Here is an 8,430-nt window from a genome sequence, read left to right as displayed (position 1 = left end):
CTATGCACTGAGGTTCACCTCCTTTAGCGACTAAACAAAAAATGTTCTCCCCTAACAGACATCTCCCTGTTAGACCATATGTGCATCACAAGACAGCTCCCAACTTCTATAGCCTTCATTAAAGCTTCAGCTGCATTGACTAATGCCAACACCTATTTGCCTAGCAAGACAATTTGCAATAAAGATGGGAGTAACACTCTTCTTGTCATATTCTCACTCTCCAGCGATACACAGCCTGAGTACACAATCTAGTTAAAGTTTGGTGGACTGGTGTGTGCAGCTCTCTGTAAAGTCCCCTTAGGTAGCACATGTGTTCTCCGAGCCTTGAGGTTACTGTTCAGTAGATATTACTCATGCATTTAGGGTGTGAGAATGGGATATTTGTTTGGCAGGACTTCCTACTCTAGAGTATAAACATCAGCACAAGTTTTGATGAAGTGATCAGAGTTTTGCCACTCCAATGTAAATGCAAAATGCCATAGGAAGAGCTGTGGATATAGCCATACCATTGAAATACCGATGTAATTTTTTTCTTCTTCTCACTTGCAGGAAGAGAAAGATTGTTTTTCTGAATCTATTTGAATACGTTGAAAATATACAAACATTACTCTGGTCAGAATATGCATATATTTAAAAGATATAGATCACATTTTTGGATGCTGAATCAGGATTAAGGAAATTCCAAAGATATGGTAATTAAAAATTAAATTTTAAAATAAAATTTTATTTAAAATAAAGATATAGGAAAAAAAAAAGTGGAAAATTAGTCATTTTTTTAAAGTATTATCATCAGAAGTGCAAGTTGTGAAGAAACTCAGTTTACAAATGTCATCAGTCCAAACAATTCTGAAACACAAATATTAATCCAGCTATCCTAGTGTCCACAGTACCTTCCTGTTATTCAAACTGTACTTAGATTTGGTAAACTTGCTCAGTTATACTCAGATGTGAACTAGATTTGGCATCCATGTTTCAAAATTGCCTCTCCAATTTCATATATTTGCTTTAGTTCTTTAAAATTACATTGGGACCAGTTTGGCACTTTTCACTTGTGTGCATATTTACTCAGAAGTAGATTCATTTTCTTATTTGTCCTTCACCTCTGATTGCTCACATTTAAGTGGTCATGGTGCTTTATGAAGTAGCTGGTTTTCCTGGATAATATATGTAAAAATATTGGAAAAAGGTGACATTCAGATTTGTCTTCATCAATATTTCTTTATGATATTTCTGGATATAAATGTGTTTCATCATTATTTTTACCCAAGTGTCCTTCAGGCAGTCACTGTCCATTACCCTGAGCAGAGCCGGACACTAACCATTCTTGCTTTACAAACTGCTTGTTAATCAAATGCTTTAAAATGCAGTTCATTTGTTTCCACATCAAATAAAGAATTATCCTGTCCATTTCTTTTCCATTTTGACATTGTGCAAACTTTTGTGTCCGTTTAGATAGCCCTCTTTTCTTGCCCATGATCTGTCCACCTAGTTGTAGTGAATTTCCTCTTTAATGATAAGAAATAAAAATGACTTACTCCAGAGCAAGGAGCAAGAACAGAAATTAGAGGAATGTAAGGATGTTGTGTTCCATTTGATTTTTATGATGGAGTCTCTGATTTCTTTGGGGGTGATTGCTCAATTTATGCTTTTACAAGAACTGAAATCAAGTGATTACTTTGAAAATATGTCTTGATAGGTACGGCTGTGTAAAACGCAGTCTCCATCATTTCCTCTCACCTATTATCTGTAGTCTGTCCTCTTCAGAAGAGAAAAAGACTATCCTCTCTTTAGATAATGATATTTTTTTACCGATGATATTTTTTCTTAAGCAGAGACCATCTAATAGAGAAAATGAATCTACCTGTAACTACAGACATCAACATCATGAAGCTCAATGATACAGAACAGTGTATATGGTACGAAATTTTCTAGTCAGGTCTGGACATGACAGCTAATATAAGCTACTTAACAACTTCTGAGACGTTTTTGAAATTTCTTAAAATAGTTTTATTATTCTGTTACAATTAGCAATTTTAATAGTAATTCCTTCTCCTTTTATTGTGACATACTTTCCTTTAAAGTCTTGTTATTGCTGTTTTGTCGCTCTCTTTCTGGTCATGGCACTAATTATAAGATCGAGGTATTCTTCTTTCATTCAATAACTTGCAAGAAAAAGTGATTTAAAGAGAGACACTTAGCACAGAAAACTCATAAACTTCCACCTAAATAAACAGTTAGAGAACAGCAGATGTTTTCAGATTGCAATGGTAAATGGTTCAGTGTTACAGACCAATCAATACAGTTAATGCTAATTGTAATGCACTTTTGTCAAAACGGTGCTCTTTCTTAAAGTTAATTTCTGATTTATTTCATTTTTCCATAGAGTAATTCTGCAAACCTGGTGTCTTTTGCATTTCGTGACTGCTAATGGAAAGTTGGATTCATTAATCTGGCTCAAGTATATTAAAACAGACTTTGACATGTTTGATGGAAAAGCATATCAGATATTTACAGATTACTTACTTCTTTACTTTTTCACCGTATTGTGTTAAGTTACTTGACTTGATATAAACCAAGCAACATTCAAGAACTTCCAAAGCCTGAAGTTCTTGAAATTCTAATCTCATGCACTTGTGCAGTCACATAATGCTGTTGGCTTTGGAAGCTTAACTGCTGAATTAGAAAGCAAATTGGATTTTTTGCTATAGAAAGTAGCATGAATTTTTTTGCCATTTAATTCCTGAAATGCTTTAATTTCAAATATGTGTTTCTAATGTGTTGTTTAAGCTCTAATAAGATCTTTGCAGTGCTGTATTTTCATTGTGTACAGTACCTGGGAGAGTGGAGCATTTTTCAACATGAGAGTGCTGCCGCAATATCAATTGTAGCTGTTCTGTGAAGTGAAATGGTTGCTTTTTAAATAGGTCAGTTTATCCTACTCTGCTCTTCTGGTGTCTCAAATGCCATTTTGTAGGCCATTTTTTGTTCATAATACAATGCAGCACAAAATGTAGTAATATAATAAAGAGGCTCCATCAAGGACAAAAAAAGGCAAAAAAAAAAATCCCGGAGACAACTGTGATAATGAAAGCAAAATGTAATTAACTCACCGAAAATATTAAAGTACTATTATGTTTATGAAGTATCAATATTTTCCTCCATCCACAACACTGAATATATACCTATGCCATACATATAGAAAGTGAGTTTCCTGACCCAGTTGCTCAAATTTAAAAGAAACCCAGATGTAGTTAGTCTAACGCTTGGCCCATCGATTTAGCACAACTGTATTTTGTACACACACTTTTATTTACATCTCCTCAGACAGCTCTCCCGCTATTAAAGTCTAACATTTCACAACCTGTATAAGAGCACATTTATTTTTTTCTGATAAATACTTGTTCAGAAGAGTTCCTTTTCTGTCCTCTTTTCCTGGAAGAAAATAGTATTATGCAAGTGCCTACATTCATAGAGCAGTGACAGAAGTAGAGAATATTGCTCTGACTTCAACATACTCCCTGAAAAATGAACTGAAAACATTCTTTTTGTGAGACTGCCAGTCTGACTTTTTACTGCTGCTTGTACAAACACTGGCTCTGACTGAGGAAGGATCTTTCTCATACCCTCATCATCAGTCTGAAATCATCTCATTAGCCTAATGAGGGCAAAGATGGACAAGAGTTAACAGAGCTGATTTGATCAGCAGGCATTAGAGTTATTCTTGCCTGGACAGTAATGGACAAATACAGACTGTGTACTGACAGGGAGGTCATCTCTGAATTTCAAGATGAAGGAAAAGAAAGGTTCAGTTCAGATTTTCACCTGACTTTTTAACACTGTGGCTCTCCGTGTTCCCTTCTGAAATCTTTCTTAATACATTTTGATACTATTTAGATTAAAAATGTCATTCACATTTGGATACAGCTAAACCTCTGGTGTCCCTTTCTGCCAGTTCACTTATCACAAACATGGCTCTATTGACTAGGATGTAGCAGAGCTTTCTTATATTACTAGGATTACTGGTAAAATGACCCTCTGCTTTTACTGGAATTACCTGCCTTTAAAGTACTGAGAGATACAGTACAAAAGTTTCTTGAATAGTTGAAATCTATAACATCGATAGGTAATTTTCCTCTCCCTTGGGCTATACCAGACATTTTAAGCCAGAGAGGGGCTACTTTGTCCTACACCAGGACTTCTGGGCAGGCAAAGATGTAGGGAATGACAGATGTTGAATGAGGTGCAGTAATCCTGAGATAGTGTTTGCCTGGAAACCTTCCAGATTAATCTTACTTTTTAAAGTCTGAGATCATCAAACTTGAGATGAGGGCTAAGCACGGCTCCCTTCCCTCTCAGACAGTAAGTACGAAGTCATTCCTCTTTTCTGCCAAGACAGTGACTGAGAGTCAGGCTGCCCTTTAGACTACCGCAGCTGGGAAACGTGGCTTGCAACTGTTATGTCTCCCTGATGTGGCCTCTGACGTAGGAGAGCAGTGAGTAGCCCTGATGCTCTCCTCCTCCCTGCAAGAAGAGACACTGGTGTGGGAAGGGGAGGTGAGGAAGGAGCTGGGTATGGAAACTTGCTTCAAGTGCTTTGTGTTCGGAAGGCTTTGCTGAGGATGTGGGTAGGTCTGGGAGAAAGGAGAGTAACGGCGTGGTTTGAAAAGCTGCATCAGGACTGTATCTACAAATCTCACTTTGTTTTTTTGCTTCAGAATTTGCATCTACAAATTCTTCACTTTTTTGTTTTGGTGGTGGCGAGGCAAAGGGGGCTGTAACGCTTTTGGTCACGGAGCATGTTGTCGGTTATACAGCTGTACACTCATTCACATTCTGCCAGCCCCATATTTTCTCCCTTAGCCATCCCTGTATGTGAAAAAACTAGTGAATTAAAGGCACAGTTCAAAACTCTTTACAGAGATGTTGATTCCAGTCTCACTTTTCACATAGCTGGTAAGTAAGTTAGATATTCACAAGCCACTCTATACCTGTTATATTCCCATGTAAAGTACGTATATATCATGCTCTTTTCTGGAGTGGGGACAGATCCTGAGTGCACCTCCCTGAAGCCAGAAAGATAATGTTACCATCGATTTTCTAATAACAAAGTTGATTTCTGTGCTTTTCCTCAAGAAGATACTTTCTGAAGAATTTTAGGATTCAACAGACATTAAATTAATCTAAAACGGATAGAATGTAATAGAGGATCATGCTATCTCATTGATGCAACTTCACAGCAGTCACTTCTTTTCAGACTCTTTAAGATTTTTCAAAAACCCTGAAATGTCTGCATTTCAAAATATTTTTCTGAAGGGAGTAAAGCAAACACACAGGACGTCAGTGACCTTAAATCTTCATATGAATCTTTGTCTACTGTCTGATCACGGCAGTATGGTGACAAGTTGCTTCATTTTCACCCAAGTAATTAAATATTATTTCAGCCTTTTCGAGCTCAACCTAATGATAGAGGATTGCATCCAGGAAGAGAGCCTGTGTGGAAGCCTGTCAGAGACTCTTCGCTTGCTTCAAGAATATGCAAGCTCTCAGTTCACAGAAACATGCTAACTAACCCTTTTTTCCCAGCAGCAGCTTGTTACAGAAAAGTTTTGCCCACAGTGCAGAAGCACTCACATGGTGCTCACACCTGCTAAGGTTTCTATTCTGGCCAAACTGGTCCAGGACTGCAAAATCCTCGTGAAGATATTTTCTATGAAGGTTCCCTGGGGAAAGTGGGTAGGGAGACTTTTGACAGCGTCAGCCTCCTCCATTGTTCCCTCATGGATATATATGTCTCACTGCTGGAATTTCAGAGTTCAAAAATAAAGTAATAGTAGCAGAAACTGATGTTAATCTCCATAGGCCCCATTAGCTCGACAACTTGCTTAGTCTCTGATGTGTGATAGCAGGGTGCAAAAGAGGTTGCTATAGTGTTAGCTTGGCTTCCCGTGTATCTTTTAGTCTTAGCAGCTATGCAGAAATGCCAACATAACTCAAAAGTAATTGTTGTGCTGTGATAATCAGAATTGCTGCACTTCGTCAGCTCATTAGGAAGGCAAATATATCTCATTTACGAAGGAAATTTTTGGCTGATGATTAAAGTACAGGACTGAAAGTCAGTTACCTAAGATCACATTCCCATTTCTGTAGTGTTTGGGGGCTTTTCTATGTCTTTTTTTTTTTTTTTTAATTTCTTTGGAAACCTTGATTAACCATACTGTGCCTCAGTTTCCTTTCAGGTACCAGGAAGATAATATGTTGGAAGCTTTTGATTGACAAATTTAATGTTTGTCAGGTGCTTTGAGGTGTTTAGATAAAAGGGTTTCTTGAAGTGCAAATTACAGAGGTAAGTATGGCTGAGGTGGAAGTGCCCTGTTCCTATTTTAGTGTCAGCAGCTGCCAGTCTTTTAATAGATTTTTTGTGAAAGCCTGTCTGGCAGCACTGACTAATGTTCTGTTTCATTTCATTTATGGGCAGAGACCCTTTTTCTGCTAGGAAGCCATTGATTAGTTTCCTTTTCCCCATAGGAAATTTATTTTTATGGAGCATTTAAGGAACTCTGTAAATGGGACATATAGTACATACTGTATATGAGTAGTCTGGGTAAACCATTGATATTTATTGAGGTAACTTTGCTGCCTGGAGGTAAATTTCAGCTGATTAGGGTCAACTAGATAATGTTTGAGCTCAAATGCTTAAAGCTGCCAAGTCTATACCTAGCTACCCTTCAGTCAAAAGTCAGTGTAAAGAGAACCTCAAGATGTACAGTTAAGGTGTTTGTCTCTCCTGAGGCATCCTCTTTCTCAGGTCATCAGCTATCACCTTTGTGGGATGGGAACTTCTTTCTCCCTTCACAAGGGAGGTTTAGAGAGGAAGCACTTCAGTAATTCTCTCTTTCTGATTTATCTATTGTGAATCTAACTTACTGTTTGCAGCTCTGTGCACGCACTGTGCAGGAATAACAGAAGTGAGTCAAGGCATTTGGTAGTTAGAGACTTCTCATTATCTCTGCCCTCATACTAGCTTCTGTTCAATGGGTAGATTCCTTTGGCGTTACCCCAACACTAATGAAAACAAATATACCTACAGTGACTCTTGGAAAGCTGAAAAAGGCAGATATTTTAAAGGGAAGGTCTTCTTTAGGCTTCATGAACGAAGTCTTCATTTTTAGAATTTGCACAGCGTTAGAGGGAAAAAAGAATTTATCATCCAAAAGGGATTTCACATCAGGGCAGAGGATGTGTAATTAGTCTTAGCCTGTTTTATCAGAGGCTTTTTCATCATATCTGCATGATGTTGGGAGAGGTTGGCAACTGGGGGAAGCTATTAATCTTGCATTGTTTTCTCTGTACCATGTCTATTTTTGAAAAATTACCTTTGATTTAGGTGCATTACTTTGAAGAAATAATTATAATTTATTAACAAAAACCTTTTCCAACAATCCACAGTGATGAGCATATAAATGTACATGTTGGTGTGTACCCATACTGTCTTCTAGCTTCTAGAAACCAAACAGGCTTATAGTTTCTGCAGGGATGAGTTCAACCACGTGGACTTCATGTGCCTTCCAGCTAGAGGTCAGCACCTTATAGGAATAAGTCAGTAGGCCATCCTCCAAGTTCACAAGTCATATTTGAAAGATGATAAGTAATATTTACACTATTAACTTTAAACTGTCCATTGAATATCACTGTCTATAATAATTACTGCTGGTTAGTAATGTCTCATGGAATGTAACTAGTGATTTCCTATTAATTAACATAAAACCTTGCCCTCTTCTACTTTTGTATCCCTAGAATTTATCAGGGAGGTGTTCAATTCTCAGGAATCTGAACTAACCTCTAAAAAAGAGGCAGGCTAGGACTCCAATAACCCTTGAAGAGCACTGTATTTCAAAGCAAGCAAGGAAAAAAGTAGCTTTATCAGCAGCATAGGTAAGGAAGCCTGGTACGCAAAGGAATTTGGTCTTCTCATTGAATTATTTTATCTAATTCAGCTGAAGCTTTTTGTTACTTGGGGCATTCCTGACGTGCTTTTTTTCACTGAAGAAATTTGTTGTTGTTAATATCTGCAGCTTTTCCTTTGGAGGAGAGAGGAGAGTAGTGAAGATCCTTCTTTAATTAGTCACTTTTGTAATTAAGATTTTGCTGAAATACATCTCTATATTCAAAAATTAAGGGGAAGGACAGAAAGATGTGAGTGCATGCTTACACTTGCACACATTTTGATCCTAAATATCCCATAACCTAAGGAATCCAGGCTAAAAATTAGACCTGCAGCATTAACAAAAAAATGTTCTAAAGCATCAATGAGGTCATTTTGATGGGAATATGCCTAACGTTTCTTGCAAGTTCTGCTGAAAATCTTTGAGTTGGTATGAAGACAGGAAGCACTTCCACCTTCCATTGTCCTTCTTTGCCTTGAGAGCACAC

Source organism: Tauraco erythrolophus, chromosome 1 (genome assembly GCF_009769465.1).
Source record: "Tauraco erythrolophus isolate bTauEry1 chromosome 1, bTauEry1.pri, whole genome shotgun sequence".
NCBI lineage: Eukaryota > Metazoa > Chordata > Aves > Musophagiformes > Musophagidae > Tauraco > Tauraco erythrolophus.
Note: the sequence above shows the minus strand (reverse complement) of the source record.